The 11,962-nt window shown below is 49.2% G+C and overlaps 1 long non-coding RNA gene across 1 annotated transcript; it reads left to right on the plus strand.

Moving 5' to 3' along the window:
- The first annotated feature begins 1,596 nt into the window (after nucleotides 1-1,596).
- Nucleotides 1,597-9,689, plus strand: LOC142923096 (uncharacterized). The gene is made up of 4 exons (XR_012940519.1): nucleotides 1,597-1,776; nucleotides 4,018-4,134; nucleotides 8,361-8,505; nucleotides 8,873-9,689. It is a non-coding gene; the product is annotated as an uncharacterized LOC142923096 (long non-coding RNA).
- Nucleotides 9,690-11,962: the final 2,273 nt, after the last annotated feature.

Consider the following 11,962-nt stretch of genomic DNA (forward strand, 5'->3'; position numbering starts at 1 on the left):
CAAAAAAACTGCTTGGATATGTGGGCTACAAGACCCAGCCAACGCAGCCTTGCCTGCCGGAGGAGCTTACTGGTGGGAAAGTGTCCAGATCTTTCAAGGATTTGTGAGCCCCTCACACAATCCAGCCTGTTTAAAGCCATGACGGATCGTAGGAACCACCACTAACACCACGAACAACACCACCACCAACAACACCAGCACCACCACCAACAAGAAAATTACCACCATCAACACCATCACCAAAAACATCACTAACACCACTAACAATACCAACACCACCCCCATCAACACCACCTACATCAACACCACCCCCATCAACACCAACAACACCACCATCAACAACACCACCACCAACTCGACTACCAACACCACCAACAGCACCACCAACAGCACCACCAACAACACCAATACGACCACTAAAACCACCAACACCACCACCATCAACACCACCAACACAACCACCAACAACACCCCAATCAACACCACCAACACCACGAACACCACCACGACCACCAAAACCACCAACAACACCACCACCAACACCACCACCATCAAAACCACCAACAACACCACCACCAACACCACCACCATCAACAACACCACCATCAACAACACCACCACCAATTCGAGTACCAACACCACCAACAGCACCACCAACAACACCACCACCATCAACACCAACACCACCATCAACAACACCACTATCAACAACACCACCACCAACTCGACTACCAACACCACCACCAACACCACCAGCAACACCACCACCATCAACACCAACAACACCACCATCAACAACACCACCATCAACAACACCACCACCAACTCGACTACCAACACCACCAACAGCACCACCAACAACACCACCACCACCAACACAACCACCATCAACACCAACACCATCAACACCACCAACAACACCACTAGCAACAAAGATAAAGATCCCCCTTATAGATGAAATAGACTGTTGGGGCAAGTGCTGATAGCCAGCAGTACCTATGAAGGCCAGAACGGCACACGAGGGAATGGGTGGCCAACACAACGCCCGACCGCCTTTGTCTCCCTAGTGGCGACGCTTTCACACCACACCAGGTACTCATTTGAGGCTGAGTCGACCTAGGGGAGGCCCAGGACCGGTTCACATAATCGCCACCGTGTTGGCCTTGAGAGGGAATCCAACTCGGGATCACCGGGTTCATAGCGCGGCGCGTTAACCACTACACACACACAGACTCACACACACAGACTCACACACACACAGACACACACACACAGACTCACACACACACAGACACACACACAGACTCACACACACACAGACTCACACACACACAGACTCACACACACAGACTCACACACACACAGACTCACATCACCTCACCGCTCCTCACCTTCGCCAGATGCTCTCCCCGCCTCTCTAACGGACAAACTGCCAGGGGGAAGCGCGTGGCTCGAGACGAGGGGGCGGTACCATGAGACCACGCCCACTGCGACGTAAACAGCCCTGAGCCCCTCCCCCCACCGGAGCTCCTCCCCCCCATGGCCACACCCCCTCGCCCCACCCCTTTACCCCCCTCACCCCGCCCCTCCCCCCGCTGCTTCTTCCGCTGAGGCCGGGGCGAGTGGAGGCGGCGCTGTGCATTGTGGGTGGCGAGCGGCCGATTTGGATTCCCGCTCACGGCCACCGTCGGTGGCTCGCGAGCTTCTGAAGCGGCGGCTCGCTGGCTGGGCCACCTCTACGTCGACTCAGCCCGAAGAAGGCGAGAAGCTTGCACGGTGTGGACACAGCAGCAGTGGCGGTGGTGCGGGGGAGGGGGAGGCAGAGGAGGCGCCTGGCCCACAGCCGTCACGCGCTAGGCGCCTGCTGAGTTCACGGCCCTGCTGCTGATGATGAGGAGAGGCACTGCCAGATTGCGGCTGATGGGATGAGTTAAATTTAGTTTTTTTGTGTCTCTGGAGGGACGGATTTGTTGTCGTGGCAGAAATGGCCTCCACTTGAGGCCGCGATGTGGAGTATTTGGTCTCCTCTTCCACGCTGGGCGTAGCCACACTTTACCCCTCCACACGCGGGCCGTGAGCTCACTGGACTTGCAATGCAGAGGTGCAGGTTCGAGTCCATTTCACACTCAGCCACCCACTCAGCTACCCACTCACCCACCCACTCACTCAGCCACTCACTCACTTAGCCACCCACTCACCCACCCACTCACTCAGCCACTCACTCACCCACCCACTCACCCACAGAGGGATAAAGACCCTTCATGCAGTGGTTGTGTAGTATCTGCGTTAATATTTTTGTTGTTTGGTTATGGTGGTGGTTGTGGTGGTGGTTGTGATTATATTTGGTTGTAGTGGTGGTTGAGGTTACAGTTGTGTTGTAGGTGGTTATATTGGTTGTTATGGTAATTGTGGCTCTGGTTGTGGTGGTTTTGGTTGTGGTTATAATTGTGGTTGTGTAGGTTGTGGTTAAATGTGCGGTTGTGGTCTTTGTGGTTATATTTGTTATAATTGTGTAGGTGGTGGTTGTAATGGTCATAGTTGTGGTGTAGGTGGTTATGATGGTTGTTTTGGTAGTTGTATGTATTTTGAACTTCTATCGCACCCTACCCAGCCAACCGTGATAATTGGAGGTGTGGTATTAGTTGTGGTTATTTTATGGTTCTTTTGGTTATAGTTGTGGTGGTGATTGTGGTTGGTGCAGGTGCTGGGATGAAGGATGCGTTCTGGGTCCTCTGCCCATGCGGCTCCAACAGCGATGGCTCCAGCCAGCACTGCCGCCCCTGTGTCGCATTGGTCACATGACCTTGCCTCCCAGCATACCTTGCAGTCGTCGTTGATTCTGGGCCATCTTTACCTCCTGCATCTCGAGAGGAGCTCTCGCTTCCTGCACGCGCTCTCCTCCTACCTCTGCTCTCTCTCCCCGTGTCTCCCTCCTCTCTCTCCCCGTGTCTCCATCCCCCTCTAATTTCTGGGTGGTCCAGGTTCAGGGGTCAGGAGTTTACTGGCTGCACTCCAACCTTTGACCTTGGCTGTCATTCGAGTGGATTTGTCACACAGCAGTCAACCCATAGCATCAGGATCTGTTCCGTGACCTCCTCCTGTGCCTAGCCTGGAACAGCAGTCAACCTGTGGCACCCGGATCTGTCCTGTGACCTCCTCCTGCACCTAGCCTGGTACAGCAGTCAACCCATGGCACCTGGGTCTGTCCCGTGTCCTCCTGCATCCAGCATGGCTTAGCAGTCAACCCATGGTACTTGGGTCTATCCCGTGTACTGCTGCTCCTGCACCTGCACCTAGTCTGGCACAGCAGTCAACCCATGGCACCTGGTTTGTTGTGATGACATTACCGCCACGTAGTGGCGAATGGTGGCCATTGTTGTGAGTTGGTGGGCTTGTGTGTAAGTAATTGTGATTGAGTGTGTGACTATCATGTCGTGTGTGCGAGTTGGATGGTAATGGTGTGCTTATGAGGGTGAGTGTGTGTGGGTGTGTGAGTTTCGTGGTGAGGATGTGAGTGATGGTATGTGACAGTGTGAGTTTGATGGTGATTGTATCATGGTGAGTGCAAGCAATACTGTGAGTTTGACTTAATTCCCCCCCCCCTCCCTCTACCCACTACCCACTCTTCCTTCCTCTCCCCCCACTCTCCCCACCCCCTCTACCTCACCCCCTCTACCTCCCTCTCTACCTCCCTCTCTTTCCCTGCCTCTATCCCTCTCCTTTCTCCCGTAACTACCTCGCCTGTAATACAGGAGGTCGTGGGTTCGATCCCTACCCTCACACCTGCTATATATTTTAAGTTTGCATGTCTCTCTCTCCCTGTGGTCGCGTTCAGAGTGTTTGGTTTCTATAAGTGTCGACGTGATGATAAGCCACTTCGTTGACCGATAATTTTTGGCCTTTTCTCTTCTGAAGAAGAGCTGTGTAGCTCGGTGGGCCTCACCTGGTAAAATATAAATAGTTTAGTTTCCTCTCTTCCTCCTTCCTTCCTCCCTCTCCACACCCCCTACCCCCCAGCACAATAACAAGAAGCAGGAGGAGGAAGGTTCGTCTCCCAAGCCGAGCGCTTCCAGGTCCACCTTCATGATCCTCCCTCTGCCCCAGGGTGGAAAGATCCCCTCGCACAGGGTTACGGTATCCCACCCACATACACACAGGGTTACAGTACCCCCTACTCACATGCCAGGCTATGTGCACCACACAGAGACCTAAAGACTCGCACATAGATCCATAGACTCACACAGACCCATAGACTTACACAGAAACCAATTAACTCAAACAAAGACCTGTCGAAACACAGACAATATTCTTGCACAAAGACCCATAGACTCGCACAGACTCATCCACTCGTGCACTCATCCACTCAACGACTCACAGGCTTACTCGCTCACCCAATCCCTCACCTACTCAGCCACTCACTCAAGAACGCTCTCATCCATTTACCCACCCACTTGCTCACCCACTCGTGCATCCACTCACATAATCACTCATAAACTCACCCACTCACACGCTCAGAAACTGACTCACAAAATAATTCACCCACTCGTGCACTCACTCGCCCACTTCCCCATGTGCACACAGATTCACCCACTTACTTACTCGCTCACAGACTCCCTCTCTGATAGACTCGCTCACTCACACTCAATCGCTCACAAGAAGCTCTCACCCACTAACTTATTCAGAAACTCACTCAACCACCGACCCACTTACTTAAAAACTACCTCACTTATCCACACCCACTCACTGACCTACTTACTCATTCACTCGCTCAGCCACTCACTGACCAACTCGCTCACTTGCAGACTCACTCACTCACTCATCCACTCACTCCGAAACTCATTCATCCACCCACCGACTCACTCGCAACCATTAACCCATCCACTCAATCATTTCATCCATTCACTCATCCACTCACTCAACTACTCACTCATTCAACAACCCACTTACTCAGCCACTCATTCAGAAACTCATTCACCTACTCACCCACACACTCACTCACCCACTTACCTATCCACTCTTCCACTCATTCAAGCATCCACTCTCTTAACCACGATCTCAGAATATCACTCACCCACTCACCCTCCCAATAATTTCATCACTCACTCACCCACTCACTCCATCAGTCACTCACCCACTCACTCATCCACTCAATCAATAACCTGCTCATTTACTTACTCACAAATGCGCTCATCTACTTGCTCAATTAGTCACTCACTCACCCACATTTTCACATTTATTCCTTCCGCACTTCCTCATTCAGCTACTTCGCCAATGATTATCTTATTCATTCACTCAATCACGTATCCACTCACTCAACTACTCACCCATCCACCCAATCACTCAGAAACTCACTCACCCACTCACCCACTCAATTATCCACTCACTGACCCACTCACTAACTCACTCAGAAATGCACTCACCCACCCACTCATTTATCAAATTATCCACTCTCTCACCTACTCACCCACTCACACACAAATGTACACACTCACTAACCCACTCCCTCACCTACTCACTCACCTACTCACTCATCCACTCGCTCAACCACTCACAGATTCACTCACTCACAGACTCTCTCATCCACCAATTCTCACTTGGTCACCCACTCATCTACTCAATAATTCATCCACCCACAAACGCACACACAAAAACACCCACAAAGATAAAGATCCCCCGTATAGCCATAACAGACCGTTGGGGCAAATGCTGTTAGCAAGCACCTATGAAAGCCAGCATGGAACACGAGGGGGTGGGTGGCCAGCAACAGGCACGGCCAACTTTGTCTCCCTAGTGGTGAGGTGTGTGCACATCACCACTAGGGAGATGAAGTTGGCCGTAGGTCAACACAGCCTCAAATGAGTGCCTGGTGAGGTGTGTGCACCTCAGCAGGCACTCATTTGAGGCTGTGTTGACCTACGGGATGCCTGGTTCAGATAATCGTCACCAGTGTTGACCATTAGAGGGAATCAAACCTGGGTCGCCAAGTTCGTAGCGCAGCACACTAATCGCTATACTACACACTCACTCTCACAAGCTCATTCACTCTCACAAGCTCACTCACTCTCACAAACTCACTCACTCTCACAATCTCAATCACTCTCTCACAAGCTTACTCACTCCCACAAGCTCGCTCTCACAAACTCACTCTCATAATCTCCCTCACTCTCACAAACTCACTCACCCTCACAAACTCACTCTCACAAGCTCACTCACTCTCACAAGCTCTCTCTCACAAACTTACTCACTCCCACATGCTCACTCACACTCACAAGCTCACTCACACTCACAAGCTTACACTCACAAACTCACTCTCACAAGCTCACTCACTCTCACAAACTCACTCACTCCCACATGCTCACTCACTCTCACACACTCACTCGCTCTCACAAGCTCACTCGCTCTCCCAAACTCACTCGTTCTCACAAACTCACTCGCTCTCATAAGCTCACTTACTCTCACAAGCTCACTCTCTCTCACAAGCTCACTCGCTCTCAAAAACTCACTCACTCTCACAAGCTCACTTACTCTCACAAACTCACTCGCTCTCACAAACTCACTCACTCTCACAAACTCACTTTCACAAACTCACCCTCGCACAAACTCACTCACTCTCACAAACTCACCCTCGCACAAACTTACTCTGACTCACTCTCACACAAAGACAAATACATTCCCTGTTTGAGATTCCCTTTTAGCCTGAAGAGACTGTTGGGGAATGTGCTGTTAGCGAGCACCTATTGAGACCGAATCAGCACACTCGGGAGTGGGTTGCTTTAGAGTTCAGTGTTACTCACTGGGGCTTCCATAGAGTTCGGTGTTAATAACTGGGACTTCCTTAGAGTTCAGTGTTACTCATTGGGGCTCCAATAGGGTTAAGTGTTAATCACTGGATCTCCCATAGGGTTCAGTGTTGCTCACTGGGTCTCCCATAGGGTTGCATGTTAATCAATGGGTCTCCCATAGGGTTCGTGTTACTCACTGGGTCTCCCATAGAGTTCAGTGTTACTCACTGGGTCTCCCATAGGGTTGAGTGTTAATCACTGGGTCTCCCATAGGGTTTGGTGTTAATCACTGGGGCTCCAATAGGTTTCAGTGTTACTCACTGGGTCTCCCATAGGGTTCAGTGTTAATTACTGGGTCTCCCATAGGGTTCAGTATTAATCACTGGGTCTCCCATCGGGTTCAGTGTTACTCACTGGGTCTCCCATAGAGTTCAGTGTTACTCACTGGGCATTCCATAGGGTTGAGTGTTACTGGGTCTTCCATAGGGTTCATTGTTATTTACTGGGTCTCCCATAGGGTGGAGTGTTAATCACTGGGGCTCCCATAGAGTTCAGTTTTAATAACTGTGTCTCCCATAGAGTTCAGTGTTAATCACTGGGGCTCACATAGGGTTCAGTGTTAATCATTGGGTCTCCCATAGGGTTCGTGTTAATCACAGACCCATAGATTCCTAAAACCCTAACTCTATAAACACCTAAACCTCTATACCCCTAACCCTCTAAACCCCTATACTCCGAAAACCATAACCCTCTAATCTCCTTCACCCTTAACACCCTAACTTTCTAATCCCCTTAACCCTTAAACCCCTCACCCTCTAAACTCCTCACCCTCTAAACCCCTATGCCTCTAACCCCCTAACCCTCTGAACCCAAACCCCTAACTCTTTGAGCCCCCAACTTTCTAAATCCTTAAAAACCAAACCCTCTAAAACCCTAACCCTCGAAACCTATGTCCTTCTAAAGCGTAACCTTCAGAACCCTTAACCCTGTAAACCTCGAAACCTTAACATTCTACAACCCTAATCCCTAACCTAAATCCGAACCCATCTAAACCCCAACCATCTCAAAATCTAACTAACCCCTAACCCTCTAAACACCTAACCTTCTAAACCCCAACCTTCTAAACCTCTAACCCTCTAAAAACCCTAAAACCCAAACCCTCTAAACACCTAACCCTCTAATCTCCTAACCGTTTAAACCCCTATACCCCTACAACCCAAACCCTAAAAAAACCCTAACCCTCAAACCTTTATTACACTAAACCCATAACCCTCTAAACCCCCAACTCTCCAATACCATGTTTTTTTTTGCGGTAAGATCGTGTAAATATAAATGTCTTAAAACCCGTCACCACCCGACACAGCCAATTAATAAAGTTTGTCACGTGAACAAAAGTGCCAATTAGTTTCTACTTTGGCACATCGGTGTGTTGGAGACTAACCCAAATAAACCTTTATTATGCATAACGCCTCAACCCCATAACTCCCCCTGCGCCACCCCCCATGTCCCCCCACACCCCCCTCACCCCCCACACCCACCACACCCCCCTCGCCTCCCCCCGCTGCTACTTCCGCTGAGGCCGGGGCGAGTGGAGGCTGCGCTGTGCATTGTGGGTGGCGAGAGGCTGATTTGGATTCCCTCTCACGGTCACCGTCGGTGGCTCGCGAGCTTCTGAAGTGGTGGCTCGTTGGCTGGGCCTCCTCTACGTCGACTCAGCCAGAAGGTGTGAACCAAGCGCGGTGTGGACACATCAGCAGTGGCGGTGGTGGGGGGGGAGACAAAGGAGGCATCTGGCCCACAGGTGCCTCCTTTGTCTCACTCCCCCCGTGTCTCCCTCCCCTCTCTCCCCGTGTCTCCCTCCCCTCTCTCCTCGTGTCTCCCTCCTCTCTCTCCCCGTGTCTCCCTCCTCTCTCTCCCCGTGTCTCCCTCCACTCTCTCCCCGTGTCTCCCTCCTCTCTCTCCCCGTATCTCTCTCCTCTCTCTCCCCGTGTCTCCCTCCTCTATCTCCCCATGTCTCCCTCCCTCCTCTCTCTCCCCGTGTCTCCCTCCCTCCTCTCTCTCCCCATGTCTCCATGTCCCCTTCTCTCTAGGTGGTGCAGGTTCAGGAGTTTTCTGGCTGCACTCCGACCTTTGGCCTTGGCTGTCGCCCAAGTGGGATTGTCGCACAGCAGGCAACCCATAGCATCAGTATCTGTCCCATGACCTCCTCTTGCACCTAGCCTGGCACAGCAATCAACCCATGGCACCTGGGTTGTTGTGATGACATCACCGTCATGTAGTGGCAAATTACGGCTGTTGTCATCGTGAGTTTGTAGGCTTGTGTGTGAGTAATGGTGCATGTGTGACTTTCATGATGTGTGTGAGAGTAGGATGGTTGGGGCGTGTTTTTGAGGGTGAGTGTGTGAGTATCATGGTGAGTGTGTGGGTGTGTGAGTGTGTTTTAGATGGCTGGCAATGTTGATGGGTGGTGATGATGATGCAAGCCTTGTGCTAGAGAATGGCCCACTGAAACTAATATAACAGAGCATCTTCTGAGTACCCTTTAAGTGCTGTCTGGTCCACATCGTAAAGGGTAGAACTTTCCCACCTGTCCTTCGATGTTTGCATGACTGCTTTTGTTTTATTTTGTGAATAGCAAAAAGCATTCAACCCCATAATACATGTTGTTTTATTGGTCGCTCGTCCATTTCATATCCCATAGCGTAACCACTCATATATTTGGATTCCTCTCGATGAGGCGGGCAGTACGAGTACCACCTTGATGGGGCTGCGACGTTTCCTTCCAGAGTTATTACCAAAAAACCACAAACATCCCAGAATCCTCTCGGTTTGGGGTCAAAATATTGTCACTTATTAAATCCCATAAGAAACGTCGCATCGAATAAATGTGATTGAATTCTCCCCGCCTGGACGAGCGGAATTGAATGGTGCAACTGGTTTTGCTGTGCTGTGTTAAATTCGATGTTTGCATGACTGCTTTTGTTTTATTTTGTGAATAGCAAAAAGCATTCAACCCCATAATACATGTTGTTTTATTGGTCGCTCGTCCATTTCATATCCCATAGCGTAACCACTCATATATTTGGATTCCTCTCGATGAGGCGAGCAGTACGAGTACCACCTTGATGGGTCTGCGACGTTTCCTTCCAGAGTTATTACCAAAAAACCACAAACATCCCAGAATCCTTTCGGTTTGGGGTCAAAATGTTGTCGCTTATTAAATCCCATAAGAAACGTCGCATCGAATAAATGTGATTGAATTCTCCCCGCCTGGACGAGCAGAATTGAATGGTGCTACTGGTTTTGCTGTGCTGTGTTAAATTCGATGTTTGCATGACTGCTTTTGTTTTATTTTGTGAATAGCAAAAAGCATTCAACCCCATAATACATGTTGTTTTATTGGTCGCTCGTCCATTTCATATCCCATAGCGTAACCACTCATATATTTGGATTCCTCTCGATGAGGCGAGCAGTACGAGTACCACCTTGATGGGTCTCCGACGTTTCCTTCCAGAGTTATTACCAAAAAACCACAAACATCCCAGAATCCTCTCGGTTTGGGGTCAAAATGTTGTCGCTTATTAAATCCCATAAGAAACGTCGCATCGAATAAATGTGATTGAATTCTCCCCGCCTGGACGAGCGGAATTGAATGGTGCAACTGGTTTTGCTGTGCTGTGTTAAATTCGATGTTTGCATGACTGCTTTTGTTTTATTTTGTGAATAGCAAAAAGCATTCAACCCCATAATACATGTTGTTTTATTGGTCGCTCGTCCATTTCATATCCCATAGCGTAACCACTCATATATTTGGATTCCTCTCGATGAGGCGAGCAGTACGAGTACCACCTTGATGGGTCTGCGACGTTTCCTTCCAGAGTTATTACCAAAAAACCACAAACATCCCAGAATCCTCTCGGTTTGGGGTCAAAATGTTGTCGCTTATTAAATCCCATAAGAAACGTCGCATCGAATAAATGTGATTGAATTCTCCCCGCCTGGACGAGCGGAATTGAATGGTGCAACTGGTTTTGCTGTGCTGTGTTAAATTCGATGTTTGCATGACTGCTTTTGTTTTATTTTGTGAATAGCAAAAAGCATTCAACCCCATAATACATGTTGTTTTATTGGTCGCTCGTCCATTTCATATCCCATAGCGTAACCACTCATATATTTGGATTCCTCTCGATGAGGCGAGCAGTACGAGTACCACCTTGATGGGTCTGCGACGTTTCCTTCCAGAGTTATTACCAAAAAACCACAAACATCCCAGAATCCTTGGTTTGGGGTCAAAATGTTGTCGCTTATTAAATCCCATAAGAAACGTCGCATCGAATAAATGTGATTGAATTCTCCCCGCCTGGACGAGCGGAATTGATTGGTGCAGCTGGTTTTGCTGTACTGTGTTAAATTCGATGTTTGCATGACTGCTTTTGTTTTATTTTGTGAATAGCAAAAAGCATTCAACCCCATAATACATGTTGTTTTATTGGTCGTTCGTCCATTTCATATCCCATAGCGTAACCACTCATATATTTGGATTCCTCTCGATGAGGCGAGCAGTACGAGTACCACCTTGATGGGTCTGCGACGTTTCCTTCCAGAGTTATTACCAAAAAACCACAAACATCCCAGAATCCTCTCGGTTTGGGGTCAAAATGTTGTCGCTTATTAAATCCCATAAGAAACGTCGCATCGAATATATGTGATTGAATTCTCCCCGCCTGGACGAGCGGAATTGAATGGTGCAACTGGTTTGCTGTGCTGTGTTAAATTCGATGTTTGCATGACTGCTTTTGTTTTATTTTGTGAATAGCAAAAAGCATTCAACCCCATAATACATGTTGTTTTATTGGTCGCTCGTCCATTTCATATCCCATAGCGTAACCACTCATATATTTGGATTCCTCTCGATGAGGCGAGCAGTACGAGTACCACCTTGATGGGTCTGCGACGTTTCCTTCCAGAGTTATTACCAAAAAACCACAAACATCCCAGAATCCTCTCGGTTTGGGGTCAAAATGTTGTCGCTTATTAAATCCCATAAGAAACGTCGCATCGAATGAATGTGATTGAATTCTCCCCGCCTGGACGAGCGTAATTGATTGGTGCAACTGGTTTTGCTGTGCTGTGTTAAATTCGATGTTTGCATGACTGCTTTTGTTTTATTTTGTGAATAG

This window comes from Petromyzon marinus, unplaced genomic scaffold (genome assembly GCF_048934315.1).
Source record: "Petromyzon marinus isolate PM22_M1 ecotype Great Lakes invasive population unplaced genomic scaffold, UKy_Petmar_22M1.pri1.0 PM_Scaffold_28, whole genome shotgun sequence".
Lineage (NCBI taxonomy): Eukaryota > Metazoa > Chordata > Hyperoartia > Petromyzontiformes > Petromyzontidae > Petromyzon > Petromyzon marinus.